Genomic DNA, 19,376 nt, shown 5'->3' with positions numbered 1-19,376 from the left:
GGGAAAGCGAGACATTTTGTGTATTGATGAAACACTTGCGAGAATGTTGCCTTTGGTGATGGGAGATAGAAAGCCTATTCAATGAACGTGTGGACCTGACTGGGAAGAATTTCAGGCACAATGTTGAAAATGCTAATTAGCTTCTCTTAGAATGATAAGATATTGAAACAGAAATATGAGATAAAGAATTAACTCTCAGAGAAGGTGACTTCAACATCCTGGAGGCATAAGACTCTCCCTTTGTCTCTCCTCTTTAATCTACAGCTAGTAAAATATCCATAAATCAGCAACGGTTCCTCTGTTCAATACACCAGGATGCCAGAGAGATCAACACAGCTATACATCTGAAACTTGGTGGATTGGAACACATAAAAGAGTGGAATGGAGGCACATCAGAGGCAGTGTTCACAATCCCAGTCCCCCAACTGAGCCCTCAGCCTCAGGGAACCTGGTAGCAGCCGAGGAGCTGGCACACACAACTCTGTCTCCTATCTGCAACAGCACCCCTGGCCACAGGAAATTGGGCAGTAGCAGCAGAGGAGAGGCCCATGACCCTGGTCACTCCAGTCATGGCGCACAAATCTATACCTCCTACCTGCAGTGGCAGTGTGTGAGAACCAGGCTCTCCCACTACTTTCTCTCTCCCCTCAATCTGATGCAGAGGTGGTGCCCTTGAACCAGGCAACCCTGGATGGTGGAGGCATCCGCCATCTCAGTGACCCCAGTGGCAACGTTATAACTGCTGTGACACCAAACTTAAAACATAAACAAACTCACAACATAAAAAGGGATAATTTATGACAACAAAAAGATAAAACAGGAAGAAAATTATGAACCTATATAAGCAAGTGAAGATATGATACTATCAGCAGAAAAAGGGCTATTTTATCTCAGATGTTTTATACAAACCTTATTATAACCACAAATAAAAAACTAAAGCAGAAACACAAAACATTAAAAAAAAGAGAAAACTGAGAAAAGCTTCATAGAAAACCACCAAATTTAAATTCAGCAAGGGATGACATCAAGATGGTGGCATAGGTGGACTCTAAACTCACCTCCTTCCATGGACACAATGAATTTGCAACTACTCTTGTAACAATTACTCCTGAGGGAGAACTGAAAATTAGATGAAAAGAACCCCCAGAATGAGGGACAGTGCTGACTATAATGCAAGAGGCAGAAAGTCCTTTCTGAAGAGAAAAATATCAGATTTAAACTACAGTGCTTCATGGCAAGCCAGGAGCAATCCTAAGATATGAAGCCTTCCCTGAAGTAGTGGGGGATCTGAGCAGGGGAGCGTTACCACATTAAGCAATTTTTGGTCTCAGCACAACCAAGACAAGTGTCATAATATCTAGCTTTTCTGGCTATTAACAACAGAGAATACCCCCAGAAAAGCTATCAGACATAAGGGAAAGAAAGCCAACTCTTAGAGGGCCCATACACAAATTCACCCATTTTGGAAAGCAATATAAAATCAGTAGAAAGAAAGATGCACAGTCCTTTGGTGAAAAGAGACTCACTTGATAGGCTCAGGGAAGATCTCAGTGAGAGGTGAGATCTCCCCAGGCTGGGACTACCTCCCCAGGGACAGAGACATTGTTGGCAGCCATTATTGTGACTTAGCACAGGCATATGGACAGATGCTAGCAGATGTCATTGATGTTGTTCCCATGGCCAGTAAAAGCAGGGGTCTGCCCCACCCAATAGAGCACTGATTTAATCCAGATAAGCAGGGAAGGCAGCCCCAACCTAGGGACTGGCCCCACCCAAAGGCAAGGCCATGGGCAACATGTGGGCCCACATAGGTGGGTTGACTAGAACCTCTGCAGCCAGGTGAGTGAATCTGACTCTGTGGGGGAGGGCATAGTTGAGGGGAAGGCCTGTGTTGGCAGAGTGTGTGGAGTCACTGCACTGTGGCAAGTAGGTCTGCTTCACTGGGTCAGGGTGTACACACAGAACATGACTGTTTTGACAGCATGTGTGGCCCTGCAGGCTGTGGGGCTTTTCAGGTGCAGCAGACTTGTGCTTCTCAAACAGCCACATAGGGGATCAGCCCCACCTTCCAAAGATTGAAACAATTGGGTGCTCCTGCACCTGAGGCCAGTCCTGCTCAACTCCAATCCTTTGAGAACTGACAACAGCCTTACAGCCTGGAAGGCTACAGTAATTGTAACCCGCTGATCCTAGCAACCAGCCATGCTGGGGGTCTACTCACTTAACAGAAAAACTGCAACAGGAATATGCTATTACACCTTGTAGCCAACTGTGCTGGGGCACCCCCTCACTGGATAAAGTGACTGAAGTACCCATAGCAGCTGGATGCAGCTGTGCATTACAACCAGCCAGCCATGGGGGCAGCTGACCATCCCTTGGCACCTGTAGTAAGAGCAATCCTACCGCAACAGAAAGACACATGTAGTCAGACAGGGGTCACTCCCAGAACATGTGAAACTGATGACGAGAGAGAAGCACTCTGCTTGGCCTTATAAGGCCTCTCTTACATAAGGCCATCTCTCTGAGATCAGGAGACATAGCTGACCTGCCTAATACATAGATATAAGCAAAAAAAAAAGAAAGAGGCAAAATGAGGAGGAAAAGGAATATGTTCCAAATAAGGAAACAGGACAAAACCTCAGAAAAAAGAGCTAAATGAAACAAAACTAAACAATCTACCTGACAAAAACTTCAAACAAAAAGTCACAATGATGCTGACTGATCTTGGGAGAAGAATGAATGAACTCAGTGAGAACTTCAATAAAGAATTGGAAAATTAAAAAAAGAAACAAACAGAAATGACAAATACAACACTGGAAATGAAAAAATGCAATAGAGGGACTCAGTAGCAGAATAGATGATAATAAAGAATGGAGCAGTGAGCTGCATGAAAGACTAGGGGAAATCACCCAAGCTGAACAGATAAAAGAAAAAAGAATTAAAAAGCATGGACAGTCAAGGGACCTCTGGGAAAACATCAAGTAAAATGATATTCATATTATAGGTGTCCTAGAAGGAGAAGAGAGAGATAAAGGGGCACAGAATCTATTTGAAGAAATAATCACTGAAAACTTTCCTAACCTAAGGAAGGAAACAGACATCCATATACAGGAAGCACAGAGAGCACCAAACAGATAAATTCAAAGAGGCCTACAGCAAGACACGTTATAATTACAACATCAAGAATTAAAGATAAAGAGAGAACCCTAAAAGCTGCAAGAGAAACGTAACAAATGACATACAAAGGAAACCCCATAAGGCTATCAGCTGACTTCTTAGCAGAAACCTTGCAGGTTAGAAGGGAATGGCATGATATATTTAAAGTGCTGAAATGAAAAAACTTACAACCAAGAATACTATACACAGCAAGGTTATCATTCAGAATGGAGAAAGAGAGAAAGAGATTCCCAAAGAAGCAAAAGCTAAAGGAGTTTATCATCAAGAAACTGGTCTTACAAGAAATGTGAAAGGGACTTATCGAAGTGAGAAAGAGAAGATCACAAACAGGAATAAGAATATTATCCAAAAAAAAAAGAAAGCAATAAAATCACTTGTAAGGGCAAAAATATAGCAAAGGTAGCAGATCAACCACCTATGAAGATAATATGAAGATCAAAAGATATAAGTGCTAAAATTGGCTATTTTCATGATAAAAGGGTAATGGATACACACACACACACACACACAAGAGGTTAGATATGATATCAAAAACCTAAAATGTGGGAGGAGGGGAGAAAAGAGTAGAGTGTTCAGTAAGAGGTCAAACTAAATAGGCCATCAACTTATAGCTTCTATATGCATAGGTTATTATATATGAATCTCATGGTAATCACAAACCAGGATCTTATAATAGATACAGAAAAAATTAAGAGAAAGGAACCCGAAGATAATATTGAAGAAAGCTATCAAACCACAAGGAAGGGAGCAAGAGATGAAGAAAGGAACAGAGAAGAACAATTACAAAACCCACAAAAAAAGCTACAAGATGGCAGTAAGTACATTCTTCTTAATATCTACTTTAATGTCAATGGGCTAAATGCTCCAATCAAAGGTATAGGGTGGCTGATTGGATAAAAAAAGACCCACATATATGCTGCATACAAGAGACACACTTTGGACATAAAGACACTCAAAAGCTGAAAGTGAAGGCATGGGAAAAATACTCCATGCAAATGTCAATGAAAAGAAAGCTTGGACAGCAATATTTATATCAGACAAAATAGACTTTAAAGCAAAAACTGTATCAAGAGACAAAGAAGGGCACTACATAATGATAAAGGGAATAATCCAAAAAGAGGATATAACACTTGTAAATATGTACCCAAAGTAGAAGCACCTAAATATATAAAGCAATTATTAACAGACCTAAAAGGAGAAATAGACAGCAACACAATAATAGTAGTGGGACTTTAGCACTCCACATACACCACTGGATAGATCATCCAAACAGAAGATCAGTAAGGAAACATTGGCCTTAAATGACACATTAGACCAGATGAACTTAGTAGACATATACAGAACACGCCATCCCAAAACTTCAGAATACATATTCTTTTCAAAGCACGTAGAACATTCTACAGGATAGATCAGATGTTAGGCCACAAAACAAGTCTCAATAAATTTAAGAAGATTGAAATAATACCAAGCATCTTTTCTGACCACAATGCTATGAAACTGGAAATCAACTACAGGAAGAAAATCATAAAAGCCACAAATATGTGGAGATTAAACAATGCTACTAAACAATGGTTGTGTCCATGAAGAAATCAAAGGAATAAAAAGAAGATACCTGGAGTCAAATGAAAATGAAAATTGGACATGCCAAAATTTATGGGAAAGAACAAAAATGGTTCTAAGAGGGAAGTTTATAGCAATACAGGCCCACCTCAACAAACAGGAAAAATCAGAAATCAACAATCTAATAGTACATGAAAAGAACTGGAAAAGAAGAAACAAAGCCCCAAATCAGAAGAAGGAAGGAAATAATAAAAATACGAGCAGAGGTGCCAGCCTGGTGGCATAGCAGTTAAGTTCGCACATTCTACTTTGATGGCCCCGGGGTTCACCATTTCAGATCCTAGGTGCAAATATGGCACTGCTTGGCAGGCCATCATGTGGTAGGTGTCCCACATATAAAGTAGAGAAAGATGGGCACAGATGTTAGCTCAGGGCCAGTCTTCCTCAGCAAAAAGAGGAGGATTGGCAGCAGATGTTAGCTCCGGGCTAATCTTCCTCAAAAAAAAAGAAAAAAAAAATCTGAGCAGAAATAAATGAAATAGAGACTGAAAAAAAAAGGAAAAGAAAAGATCAATGAAACTAAGAGCTGGTTCTTTGAAAAGATATAGCAAGTTTGAGAAAACCTTTAGGTAGACTGGCCAAGAAAAAAAGAGAGAAGCTCAAATAAGTAAAATGAGAAATGAAAGAGAGGAAATTACAACAGACACTTCAGAAGCACAAAAGATTATAACAGAATACTAAGCAAAGCTATACACCAACAAATTGGATAATCTAGAAGAAATGGATAAATTCTTAGAGTATACAACACTGTAAAACTGAAGCAAGAAGGAATAGAGAATTTGAATAGACCCATCACCAGTAAGGAAAGCAAAACAGTAATAAAAAAATCTCCCCCCAAAAACAGAAGTACAGGGCAGGATAGCTTCCCTGGTAAATTCTAAAAAGCATTCAAATAAGACTTAATACCTCTCCTTCTCAAAATCTTCCAAAACATTGAAGATGAAGGGAAGATTTCAAACTCATTCTATGAAGCCAGTGTTAGCCTGATAGCAAAACGAGACAAGGACAAGACAAAAAAAGAAAATTACAGGCCAATATCACTGAAGAACATCGATGCAAAAATCCTCAACAAAATACTAGCAAATCTAATACAAAAATACATTAAAAAGATTATACACCATGATCTCATGGGATTTGTTCCAGGGATGTAAGAATGGTTCAACATCTGCAAATCAATCCATGTGATATACCACATTAACAAAATGAAGGGAAAAAGTTACATGAGCATCTTAGTAGATACAGAGAAAGGATTTGACAAGATACAGCATCCCTTTAGGATTAAAACTGAATAAATTTGGCATAGAAGGAAAGTACCTCTAAATAATAAAGATCATATATGACAAACCCATGGCTGATATCATTCTCAACAGATAAAAATTGAAAGCTATCACTCTAAAAATAGGAACCAGACAACGATACCCACTTTCACCACTCTTATTTAACATAGCATTGGAAGTCCTAGACAGAGCAACCAGGCAAGAAAAAGAAATAAACAAGATCCAAACTGGAACTGAAGAAGTGAAACTGTCACTATTTGTAGATATACGACTTCATACACAGAAAACCCTAAGGAATACACCAAAAAACTTTTAGAAATAATAAATGATTACGTAAAAGTTATGTATGTATCAACATACAAAAATCAGTTGCATTTCTATACACTGACAATGAAGTAACAGAAAGAGAAATTAAGAATACAATCACATTTGGGGCTGGCCTGGTGGCTCAGCAGTTAAGTTCTCATGTTCCACTTTGGCGGCCCGGGGTTCATCTGTTCGGATCCCGGGTGTGGATACGGCGCCACCTGGCAAGCCATGCTGTGGTAGGCGTCCCATATATAAAGTAGAGGAAGATGGGCATGGATGTTAACTCAGAGCCAGTCTTCCTCAGAAAAAAGAGGAGGATTGGCAGCAGTTAGCTCAGGGCTAATCTTCCTCAAAAAAAAAAAAAAAATACAATTGCATTTACAATTGCAACAAAAAGAACAAAATACCTAGTACTAAACTTAACAAAAAAGGTGAAAGATCTGTACAATGGAAACTATAAAACATTGTGGAAAGAAAAAAAGACATAAAGAAATGGAAATATAATCCACGCTCTTGGATTGGAAGAATTAATATTGTTAAAATCTCCATTCTTCCTAAAGCAATCTACAGATTCAATGCAATCCCTATCAAAGTTCCACCAACATTTTTCACAGAAATAGAACAAACAATCCTAAAATTTATTTGGAACAAAAAAAGACCCTGAATAGCCAAAGGACCCCTGAGAAAAAAGAACAAAGCTGAAGGTATCACACTCCCTGATTTCAAAATATGCTACACTGCTTTAGTAATCAAAACAGCATGATACTAGCACAAAAACAGACACACAGATCGATGGACAAGAATTGAGAGCCCAGAAATAAACCCACACATCTCCAGGACAGCTAATTTTCAACAAGGGAGTCAAGAACATACAATGGAAAAGGAAAAGTCTGTTCAATAAATGGTGTTGGGAAAACCGGACAGCCACACGAAAAATAACGAAATTAGACCTCTGTCTCATACCATACACAAAAATTAACTCAAAATTGATTAAAAATTTGAATTAAGACCTGAAACCATAAATCTTCTATAAGAAAATGTACACAGTACACTCTTTGACATCGGTCTTTACCAATGTCTTTTTGGATATGTTTCCTCAGTCGAGTGAAACAAAAGAAAAAGTAAACAGATGGACTACATCAAACTGAAAAGCTTCTGCACAGCAAAGGAAACCATCAACAAAACAAAAAGGCAACCTCTTGAATAGGAGAATGTATTTGCAAAGCATATATCTGATAACGGGTTAATATCCAAAATATATAAAGAACTCATACAATTCAACACCAAATAAACAAACAACCCAATTAAAAAATGGGCAGAAGATCTGAATGGACATTTTTCCAAAGAAGACATACAGATGGCCAACAGACACAGGAAAAGATCTTCAAAGTACTAATTATTAAGGAAATGAAAATGAAACCGCTGTGTGATTTCACCTCACACTCATTAGAATGGCTATTATGAAAAAGACAAGAAACAACAAGTGTTGACAAGGATGTGGAGAAAAGAGAACCCTTGTACAACATGGATGAACATGTATTGAGGGTAATACATTAAGTGACATAAGTCTGAGAAAGAGAAATACCGTATGATTTCACTCATGTGTTTTCTTGACTAAATTCCATGATTTATTATCCTAGAGTTTTCTATGAAAGAAGAATAAGTCTCCTCAACATTTGAAAATTAAAGGGTTCACACCCACCTAAGGGTAAATTCAAAATAAACAATCAGTAATGCCTTAGTATTTTTTCATAGGAGATGTTAGAAAAACACATTGTTCTCAAAAGTTCTAAGTCACTCCTTTCAGTGACAATAATATAAAAATAAATAAATACATAAATAAACAAACAAAAACAAACACATAGATACAGAGAATAGATTGATGGTTACCAGAGGGGAAGGGGGGAGGGGGGACGGCAAAATGGGTAAAGGGAGTCAAGTGTATGGTGAATGGAAACTAGAGTTTGGCAGTGAGCATGCTGTAATGTATTCAGAAGTTGAATTATGATGTTGTACATGTGAAACTTCTCAATTAAAAAACAGGAATTAACTCTCATTCTCAGGAAAATTTTCGATAACCTGTTGAATTGGAATATAAAACTCTCATAAAACTCTCATCTTCAACATTTCTAGCCAGCAAACATTTCTCAACGTAAGAAAGGCCTCAAGGCAAAAACTCAACTATAAATTGTACTCTAAAACCTCAGAAATTTTAAGACGGTATTTCACAGACCCTCTCACTGATAGATAAAGTAATGTCCAGGAATAAATAACTGAATGAAGAGTTTTTATATCTATATTTACTTATCTTGAAAGCAAGAAGGAAGTTTCTGGACCATAGATCAGATTTATTAGTGCTTAGAGCAATAACTACACCTGTTCCCCATAACCCCTTCTCCCCCTTAGGGTAACACGATGAGAGCAGATGGATTATATACATCCAGAGGGAGGTCATGCTAGACAAGTCTGAAATTATGGATTTCAGAGTTTACATAAGAATTGCTGCACAGCAGCTCCTCCGCTCCTGAGAGGGGGAAAAGTACTTATCTTGTTCTTGTAAAGGAATCTTCTGTGGCAGAATAGGGGAAGTCCTTAAATGTTTTGAAAATGAACAAATAAATCGCTCTGGGGAAAAATAAACCTGTAAATCTTTCTGCAGGTCTCCAACTTGAAAGGCAAGCTCACCATTCAAGCATCCTTTAACCCAGGTTGTGGGAATTTTTACTCAGAAAGCCCTGACTATTAAGAAACATGAAAATATTTTCCCTCAAGTTTCACCCTTTGTTTCACGTGGTATGGCTTATGTCAAATTTTCCATTTATATGCCACTCCATCGCCCACTCCGATTACTCTTACCAACAGGGGCTGGGACCAATCTGTTTGGTTTCTTATACAGCACTTATCAAGACTATTAGCAGCGGAACTCAGAGCAGTGGTGTGAGACCACCCAGCAGTGGTGATCTCAGCCATGCCCCCCCACGGGTCTCAGATTGTCAACTAAACCAATTCTATTAACTTTCAGAGTCCACCTTGGGAAGCCAAACAGCTTTCACCTGTCTACCTGGCTCAAAGCATTAATCCAAACACAGCAGGAGATTTTAATAAATTTGCTCAGACTTTATCTTGGCCTGCAAGGAAGAAGACTAGAGAAATTCTATTATCAGTAACAAACCTGGCCAGTGAGTTGAGGCTGACCTGAAAGCCTTCAAGAGCAGAGGGACTATCATTTCTCACTTCAGCTAAAGTTAGGGCCAGATTTTATGTTACCCTTTCTGGTGAAATACCTCCCGTTACAGGTAAAACAGCCCACAGAGCATGCATCTGAGGTGTTTCCTTAAATACTTGAATGTTTCTGATAACTATTCCTGGGTACAAATCACAGTTAATTCCAAAGACTAGAACAGCTACAGCATATATGACAGGATTTCAGCTTAACTAAACATTTCTGAGACATACTCATGATTTCAGAGGAACCTCTGAATTGAAGGCCCCCAAAAGCCAGAAGTTTTAATTTTGCTTCAGACATTGGAGGGGGAGATAAACGTTTCCCCCACATCAGGACCACTTTCTCATGTAAAGACAAGGTAACTGCTGGGACAGAAGAGCTGCATTCCTTAATACACCAAGTCCATTGACAAGCAAGGCACTTGTTTTGTTTTGTTTTGTTTTTTAGATTGCTTTCCACCTTGTCAGCCATAGAGTCCACCCAAAAATGGATATTCAGGCTGGATTGTCACCAGGCTTCTATGGGTCAAGCATTTAATTTCAGTAAGAGCTCAGCAGCAAGTTTTTCAAAAGCCAGCCACCATATCCAACACTCCAGAAAGGTACTTGTAGCTAAAGGCTGTTTTCCTCTGTATGCTGTCTCCCTTACATACTGCTTTCTTTTTCGGTGGCAAGAGATGAAAAAGACAGCAGGTTTTCTCTGACTAAGGGACCTCAAAGGTTAGAGGCAACTGTGCTATATCTTAATACACCCACCGGCGGCAAGCCGCAGGGGAGTTCTTCTCAATAACCTACTTCTCTATCTGCAGATTTCACAATGGGGATGATATGCTCAGGTATTGTGAGTTGGGGAATTACAAGCACATGACACACATCAGTTTCTACCAAACATTCATATACAGAAGAAAAAAAAAAACGCAAAATCTCTAACCTCATTTGTTTTCTTCAATAAACATTTGATCAAACCCCCAGCTGTTCAGTCAGCGTTTCAAAGATTAAAATCACAGCCGCCTGGTATCTCCCAGCTGGGAGTCTGGGAACACGGGAGTGGGTCTGCAGTGAGATTAGGTGACAAAGATGGCTGGAAAGGTTGCATCTTTTTTTTTTTCCTCTTTGGTTTCTAGCCCCATGATTCACTTCTTCCCCTCCTTATTTGCCTCAGTCTGGGAAGTGCCAAGGGCTCAAGGGTTCTCTTTTTGCCCCCTTACATGCCACCATGGTTCTACTCTACATTTCTCAGCACTTGGGGTCATGTCTAAGGCTAGCATCATTTTCCTCCATGGGACTAGGTACTTAGCTATCTGTATCCAACAGAGCTGTAACTTCTAATCATCTTTGGTGCCAATCTCTAGGCTCCTTGTCATTCCCTAGCATATTGCAAAAATGTGTGTCAGTGCTGGTCTCTTGGAACAGGTTGACCACAACCCCATCCTGAATCCATAAGGCAGGTGAGGTCAGAGCAGAAAAGCAGTGAGAAATTACTGGGACCAGAGAAGGCATCTCTGTGCCAGTAGACGTGACGCATTTGCATTCAGTTTTGAGAAGCATAGAGGCTGTTCCGCCCAAAGCCTACTCAGATTTGACACTAATTAAATCTTTCTCGTCTCACTTGGAGGAGAGAGCAACACACACACCTGGTATGGTTGGCCCACCCAAGGCTCCAATTTGGGGATTCTTGAAACCCTTTCTCCTTCTTAGAGGAAAGGACAACACAATCTTTTAGTATTCTTGTCCCTCCAAAAGTCCTACACCAGCTTTGAGAACTCCCAGACTCTTTCCCTTCCCTTCTAGAGGAGAGACCAGAAAACAAAAGCATCATCTGGATTTCTTGTTGCAACTCTATGTCCCAGTATCCAGCTAACAACCATCTTCCCAATTTCTCCTTAACGGGAAACAAAGTGCAGAAACAGTTTGATCAACATATCTGCTACAAATTTCCTTCTCCATAGGCCTGTGAAGCCCTTTTCTCTGCTGGAAAATTATGTTTCTCACAAGATTCCATTCCCATCAAATATTAACACTGGTATTTAATATCTATACTTACTTGTTTTATTCTGAAAGTGAACACACACACATAAGTTCAAACTTTCTGATAATTAAATAATGCAAATTAAAACATATTATAAAATATATTATTTTAATGTTGTTATATCCAACGTACGTAAGGGCATAGTAAAGATAAGCAAAATCACAATATAAGGCATATCATTTTCTGTTCATATCATGCACTTCTAGATGTCCATGAACGAGAATGAAGTAGTTCTAGTGTACCAGAGAGGAATATATTTAGGATCAACTGATCATTGTAAAATCCAATATTTAAAATAGAATGCATTATTTTGTCTTATTTTTGTAAAAAAAAAAAAAAAGACAGAAATCTCTGCATGTATACACAGAAAACAATTTATAGAATGCTAGCCGAATAATTAAAAGTGACTTTTCTCTGGGTACTAAGAAAAGGACGAAAGGAAAATACAGGACTTTACTATTTTTACTTTATAAATTTATCTACTACTTGCAATTTTAAATAAACATCATTTATGTTAATATTGAAAAGTAAAGAAAAAAGGAAATGATCATGGAGGATATTTTTCTTGGGGAGGTGAGCAGAGTTAACTATTTTCTGATATTCCTGTAATTATAAGCTTCTGTAATAAAAAAACTAAAGAAATTCAAATAAAGAAACTAGGTCAAGGAAAGTAAAAATTAATTCGCTGCATGGTCCATTTTTCAGCTATGCTGTTTCATTATACTTATTTTTCATAGTCCTGAGTCTAGTTGCATAAAATGTGCCCTACATTCCCACTATGAGGAAAGACCTATCAGCTTGGTTACAATGTTGTGGTATGAGATCCTTCCAACTCTTCTTCATGTCACAGAGTCTCCTAATGAAAGATTCTAATTGGACCAATTCCTTCCTCCGCTTGGATCCCATTACGTGTGATGAGACTAAAGATCGTGCCCCCAGAGATATGACTGGCTTCATTCACTCAACAAATAGGCAGTGAGCATTGACAATTTGCCATCCACTTTGCAAGTCCCTAAAATAAAACAGTGAAGAAGGTAGCTATCTATAGTATTAATGAGATAGGCTGACTAATGGCCCTCCAAAGATGTTCATGTCCTAATCCTCAGAACCTGGGAATATGTTATCTTACACGGTAAAAGAGACCTTGCAGATATAATTTAGTTAAAGACCTTGAGATAGAAAGATTCTCTTGAATTACCTGGGTGGGTATAATATCATCTCAAGAGTACTTACAAGAAAGAGGCAAGAGGATCAGTATCAGAGAAAGATGTTAGGATGGAAGCAGAGGGTTGAGAGATGTTCTCTGAAGGTGGAGGAGGGGCCATGAACCAAGGAATGCAGGAAACCTCTGGAAGCTGGAAAAAAACAAAGAAAAGGATTCTCCCTTTAAGCCTCCAGAAGTAATGCAACTGTGTTGACACCTTGATTTCAGACTTCTGACCTCTAGAACTGTAAGAGGGTAAATCTGTGTTGATTTAAGACAATAAGCTTTTGGTAATTTGTTACATCAGCGATAGGAAACTAATACAGTTAGGAAGGAGTTACTAATTTGTTAAGAAACAAACTGTACTCTTTAATCTACTTGGAACCACGACCATATTTAATTTTATGGTAGGGTTATCATTAAATTTCTCAGAAACAATCTTTTATTTTTACAGAATTTGGGGTATAAGGTCTACCATATGCTCCAAGGGGCCATTCCAAACCAAAATTCAAAGAGTGTAAGATATTGCACTTGAATACAAAAACTGGTGTGGAGTCTACAGCAATAGTTGTATCAGCAATAGAAATTGTACATTAGTAATGCAATTTATCATTTTACTATGGCTGAAATGCTACAGAATGTATTGTACGTCAGAATTGGATGCTTTATTTATGTGTTTTATTCTGAGTAGAATGGAGGTGATACAATACTTCTTAGTTCCCACTAACTCAAAAACTCATTGTAGTAATGTTCTCTTAAATCCTCCCTTTGTTCTGAAGGGAGTCTAGGAAAGAAACCACATACTGAAAACTATATTTCTTGCCTAAATTAATATTAAGGCCTTTTTGTCCTAGACAGAATAGTTCTGATTTCTGTACACTGGGTTAAATGACCAGTTACTGTCAGCATATTTCCTGGTTCCTTGCAGTCAGGATGTAGAGTGTTATACAAATTAAGCTCCATTGGTTAGTTGATTCGAGCATGAGACGAAGCACATTGGCAGTGTTTGAAGCTGGAAAAGGGACAAATCTAAGTGAGACACATCAGCACATCATTCGCTGTTTGGATTTGTTTCTTTTTGGCTACAAATTGGGCACTTTTACTAGGCCATAACTTTCCTTATGATTGGCTTTTTATAAGAATCTTTTAAATCTTTTGTGTAAACAGAAACCTGGTAGGTCTAGTCTACTTGTCCATGGAACATGTATGGCCATGTCTAATCATTAGCAAATAGAGCTTTGGTCCTCAGAGTTAAAACTTGTAAGAAGCCTGCAGATATTTTTGTTCAGCTAATGAAACGTTTAAACGTAAAAGTTAGTAATTTAGGATGGGCACACATTCTCAATTTATCATATTTCATACTATTCCTTGTGTGTGACATCCAGCCACTTCATTCTCTTATGTAACCTGCCTGGCTCACAAAGACATGCAATTTTGCAACCCTTGGGCTATTTCTTCTGAACAATTAAATATAGCTCTTCTCCCAATTACATTATGTGGCTAAAGCATCTTGAGGGCAAGGAAGTTATTTACTTTTTCCATCCTTTTCCTCACAATTTCTCCCTGCCCTGTTTCTTTAAATAATGTTTAGTAAACATATGTTAAATGATTGATGTTAATATTGATTTCTCCCATATCTCTAAGATGTCCTGGCAACAGAAAAAAGTAAGAACTAATTGATATGAAGAGAAAAATCCTTCAAGTTCCTCCTAGAATGATGGAGCATAGATTCAGAGATAGCATTTTTGTCTCCTGAAATCTTTCTTGAAATAACGTCTGATCTTCCACAAGCAGAAAAAATTTCTATTTCTAAGGATTGATCTTTTATTTAAAGGCTACATAGGTTTTGTCATGTTATTAGCCATAAGAAGAATTAATTTTACCATCCTGCAAAAGATAGCTACCTGATATAAATTCTATTTAGCATATTAGAAAGGTTATTTTTTTTACTCAGTCTTACAAAGTTAACAAAAGAGTTATTAAGGGTTATAAAAGTTTAAAATTATAAAACTACAAACATTATAAAAAATCACAGAATATGTGATTTATTAGCAACTACCTTAAGCACATATACATAGACAAAAAATAAATAAAATAGCATAAGTTACAGCATGATTTTAGTACTGAGAAATCTTTTGGACCTATATACAAATGAAACAGTAACGTTTATATCAAATTACCATATTTCTGGTTTTGATTATAGTACTAAGTTTCCAAAAGCTATTTTACTATCTTTGTTATTTAAGATTATAACATCTTATATTTCTTTTTATTTACCGCTTTTACTGACTTAGTTGTAAGACGTGGCTTAGATATAAAGTAACAATGGATCTCTGTAATACTGAACCACAGAATTAGACAGGCAACCCATCCATAAGATTACCAGCCAGGAACTCTAAAATTGTGTATTACTTTTGTGACACTGGGAATGTTTGCATATGCCTTTGTTGAGATAGAAGAATTAGGATACATATTATAACATCAACTCTTTAATGTGTTGAATATAAAATATTCATAGTAAAGCTAGGAAGAGTCTTTTTATGATTCAATATCTTCTTGTAACATTACACTATTTTTTAAAATCAGTAAGGCTTTCATATTGTAAAGAAACTAACCAGCTGCTCCTGCATTTGAGTTCCTGCCTTGGTGCTCCCACTGGCTTTTGTACATGCTTCTTACATATCTTAGCACATTTTATTGTTACTGCATATATTTCTCCTTCATCTTTGTGATGAGCTCCTAGAGATCAAAGACCTTTCATAACTCATCTTCGGATTGCCAGCTCCCAACAATAAAATGTTGTAAGAGCAGACACACGAAGGTGAGAGTTAAGTGAGACTTTATTGTTTAACTGAGTTGGACTCTCTTGAGTTACAGCAAATCTGTGAAGTCTAGGCTATGTCAACTGACTCTCCTACAGTGGGCATTGCAGTCCCTATTTAAAGATCTGACCTATGACATATTTCCATGACTCCTATTAGAGGAACCACTTATTCTCAATTACTGATATTTTCTTCCATGTAGAAGACCATGTACTGCTGCCTCATTCCTCACTCACTCTTCCCACAGGGAAGTAAAATAATTGTTGTATTATTTTGAGTTTGGTACAGAGAACCAGGTTTCTTCAGTTACTCCATTCTGTGAAGCTTCCTGCATGCAGAGAGCAGGTCTTCTCATTTGCTCTCAACCAAAAGAGGCTCAGAAGTCAAGGCTCTGTCTAATTGGAAGATACCTGGAGGTTCTCAGCATGACCATGTCTGTGTGGGTTGTCTGTCTAATTCTGCAGTTCACTATTGCAAGTCCATAATTGCCTCATAACCAGGCTATTTTGATCTCACTTTTGTTATGTTCTTCAGTGATCTAGGTTTTATAGGGAAAAGCCCCCAGCAGGGGAGACCTGCAGTTTGGGGAAGATAAGTTCAAATTAGAGGTGAAGGGTTAGTAACTCATGTATGGATCAAGGAAGTTTGAGACTTAAGAGGAGAATTGTATGAATCAAAGTGCTTTGGCATGATTGAGACTTTGGTGCTGCCAGGAAAGGGACTTTAAGTGTTGGTGGCACTGAACTAAGAAAGGCAAGAAGGACCTGTTGTTACAGTTAGAACAGTAGTGGTGGTTGTTTTGCCTGGAAGGTTTACAGTTGCCTATATTGTGCTGTCTGATTGTTTTCTCAATCCAGTGCTTGGCTTTTAACCACTGCACCCTTAAACTGTAGACTCTAAGCCAATGGACCACATAGGATTTTGACGTTGGCCGTTTCCTACACCTTATGGCTGCTTTTTATGGGCCACTGTTCATTTTTACAAAGAGAAGGCTGCAGGAGGATAGAGTTAAATGGAAATAAGGTCAGAACACAGGCTCAAGGCCTTATGGTGCAGGCTATTGTAGACTGATCTTAAATCAAACAACTATAACCTGGACTATTTTATAAGTGAGGATGAGTTAGGAGTTGAAAATTTTTGATACACACTGGCAAAAAAAACCAAATTCAACTGTTTTCCTCTATTACTAGCTATATCCGCAGGATTGGATAATCAAACATGAAGGCATCTGACTTTTGTTTGAGCCACAGAGCACTGGTGCTTTCTAGATGCAAACTGTTTCGAAGGCCTTGACATACAGTAAAGTGTCACTTAATGACCGACACACATTCTGAGAAACACCTCTTTAGGGGATTTTGTGGTTGTTTAAACATCATAGAGTGTACTTACACAAACTTAGATGGTATAGCCTACTACACACTTAGGCTATGTGATACTAATCTTATGGAGCCACTGTCATAAATTTGGTCCATCATTGACTGAAATGTTGTTATGGTGCGCATGACTGTGTTGTGTTCTGTATTCAGCAACAAGTGTGAAAACTGTGTGAGATGACTTTGGATTTCTGTGGCTTGTTTATAGGCTCAAGATTCACCCCTTATCACATAGCCTGTAATTAATTGTGTTTTGCATTGGCTATATAATCTATGATCATGCCTTTGGAGTTTAAAGACCCAAATCAAACTGTTTGAGGAGCACATGGCTGGGATGTTGGTTCTCCTTATGATTCTGGGACACAAGCTTCAGAAGCATCAATAGAAGATTTAGTTCAAGAAACCTCTGGGATAATTCTTAAGCTAAAACAAACACTGGTACTACATAACACTTGAGTGAAACACAGGCCTCAAATGGAAACTGTAAGTTAAGAAATTTGAATATATAGGAAAAAAATGAAACACACCTTATTTAAGGCCCAGTGATTGGAGCTGTCTCCATATTAAACTTCTGAAGTTTAAAAGAAATCAGAAATGTCTCTAATGTAATCTCTGAGTGCTAGCCTTCACCTCTACACACACATACACACACACACCCACCCCATAAAGATGGATTCTGGTTAAGTAGCATTGATAGACAGCATCCTAACAAAGCTAAAATCACCAAACATTGAATTTCAGTAGCATAATATGAAGTAACACAATCCCAGTGACACAACTGTTCTAGGCTCCGGAGATTAGCACATAGTGTCAGTTCCATGATAGCCCTGTGTCCTTTTATCAGGATGTCTTCTCTAAGAGTGGGTCTATTAGAACCTTACCATTAAAATAATCCCACTCCTGAAGCTCTGGATGAATCACATTCACATCAGTTAGAGACGGCTTATGCAGCAGCTGCAGGAAAAGAAGAAAAAACTACTTAAGCACTGATAATCTTACTAGAAGACAAGTCATCTATTCATAAATTAGGTAGGTTACATTTGGGACTTTATTTTTTTTTAACTTCAAATCAATGTGGAAGAGAATTTGTCTTTGAACTTCGATTAATTTGGGCTTTAATTCTCAAGAGAATTTAATTTGTGGCTTTAATTTCTCCATGAGATTTTGATAATAGGAAGCAGTTCATTCAAATGTGGGGTAACATTTTTTGGTGCATTTTGTTGGAATATCTGTGAAGTCATTTGAACTTATTGAAGGACTTCTGATAGGCTATCTTGAAAAATATGGCTAGAAAAAAATTAGAATGAGAAGTAAAAGAAGGTATAAAATTTCAGCCTTGAGTACAGAATGGACTTGCAGCGAACTTAATTAATGGATTATAATAACTCATTTCAGTCTCTTATGTTTTCCAAGAGCATTTATAAAAGAGTAGTCCTTGTTTTGTGGTCCTTTCTTCTCTGTTCCAACAGACTAAATCATCCTCTTTGATTGTGGCTTTAATGGTTTAGCACAGTGGATTAAAAACCAAAAAGGTGGGGCTTTTTGAGGAGGGTTACATATTTTTAATTTCTATGGTTACTTCCGAGTAGAGGGAGATCCATTAATCAAAGACTCTTGGACTCTCCCTGTTCTTCTCTGTTCTTTCAGGTAACGACTTACCTCATTAGTGAGAATAATACGAGTTTCACAGCAAATAAGGCTCAGATCCTCCCTTATGGAAGATTTGTGAGTCTGCAGACCATGTGCTCTAGGTTACTCTTAGACTTGCATTAAACATCGCAGTTAAAGGGCCCTACACTGGAGAAGTCTTTCGTTTGGCAGATACAGCTGCTTGTGACTGAGTGGAAAAGTCTCTAACTCTGATGTATAGAGTTAGCAAGTCCGTTTTCATTGTCCAACCAATCTATGTTCCAAAACAGCACTATCAAGAAAAAAAAAGACTCAATAGCATTTTACTCTCTATCTGTCTGACTCCTGATTATCTTTCATTTGTTTCAGAACTTGGTTAGGAAAAAAGGATATGTTTTGATCATCTATTAAAATCCCAACTGACTCTAGGGAATTATGACTATTAATTCAATTGGTCCTGTGTCAGTTTTTGACAATTTGAGGGGGTAAAAGATAAAGAACATATGAGTAGAGAGATATACTGTGGAGGAAATTAGGATGTCATTCTAAAGTGTATTGTTTATGATTTTGCCTAAATGAGCCATTTCAGACTTAAAGTCATTGAAAATTCTGCAATTTACCTCTATGAGAAAAAATATCATTAAAAAACTTAGTTTTTTATTTTAGATAATTGTCTAGAATAAAGATCAAATAGTTTTAAGATATTTAGAC

This window comes from Equus przewalskii, chromosome 2 (assembly GCF_037783145.1).
Source record: "Equus przewalskii isolate Varuska chromosome 2, EquPr2, whole genome shotgun sequence".
Lineage (NCBI taxonomy): Eukaryota > Metazoa > Chordata > Mammalia > Perissodactyla > Equidae > Equus > Equus przewalskii.
Note: the sequence above shows the minus strand (reverse complement) of the source record.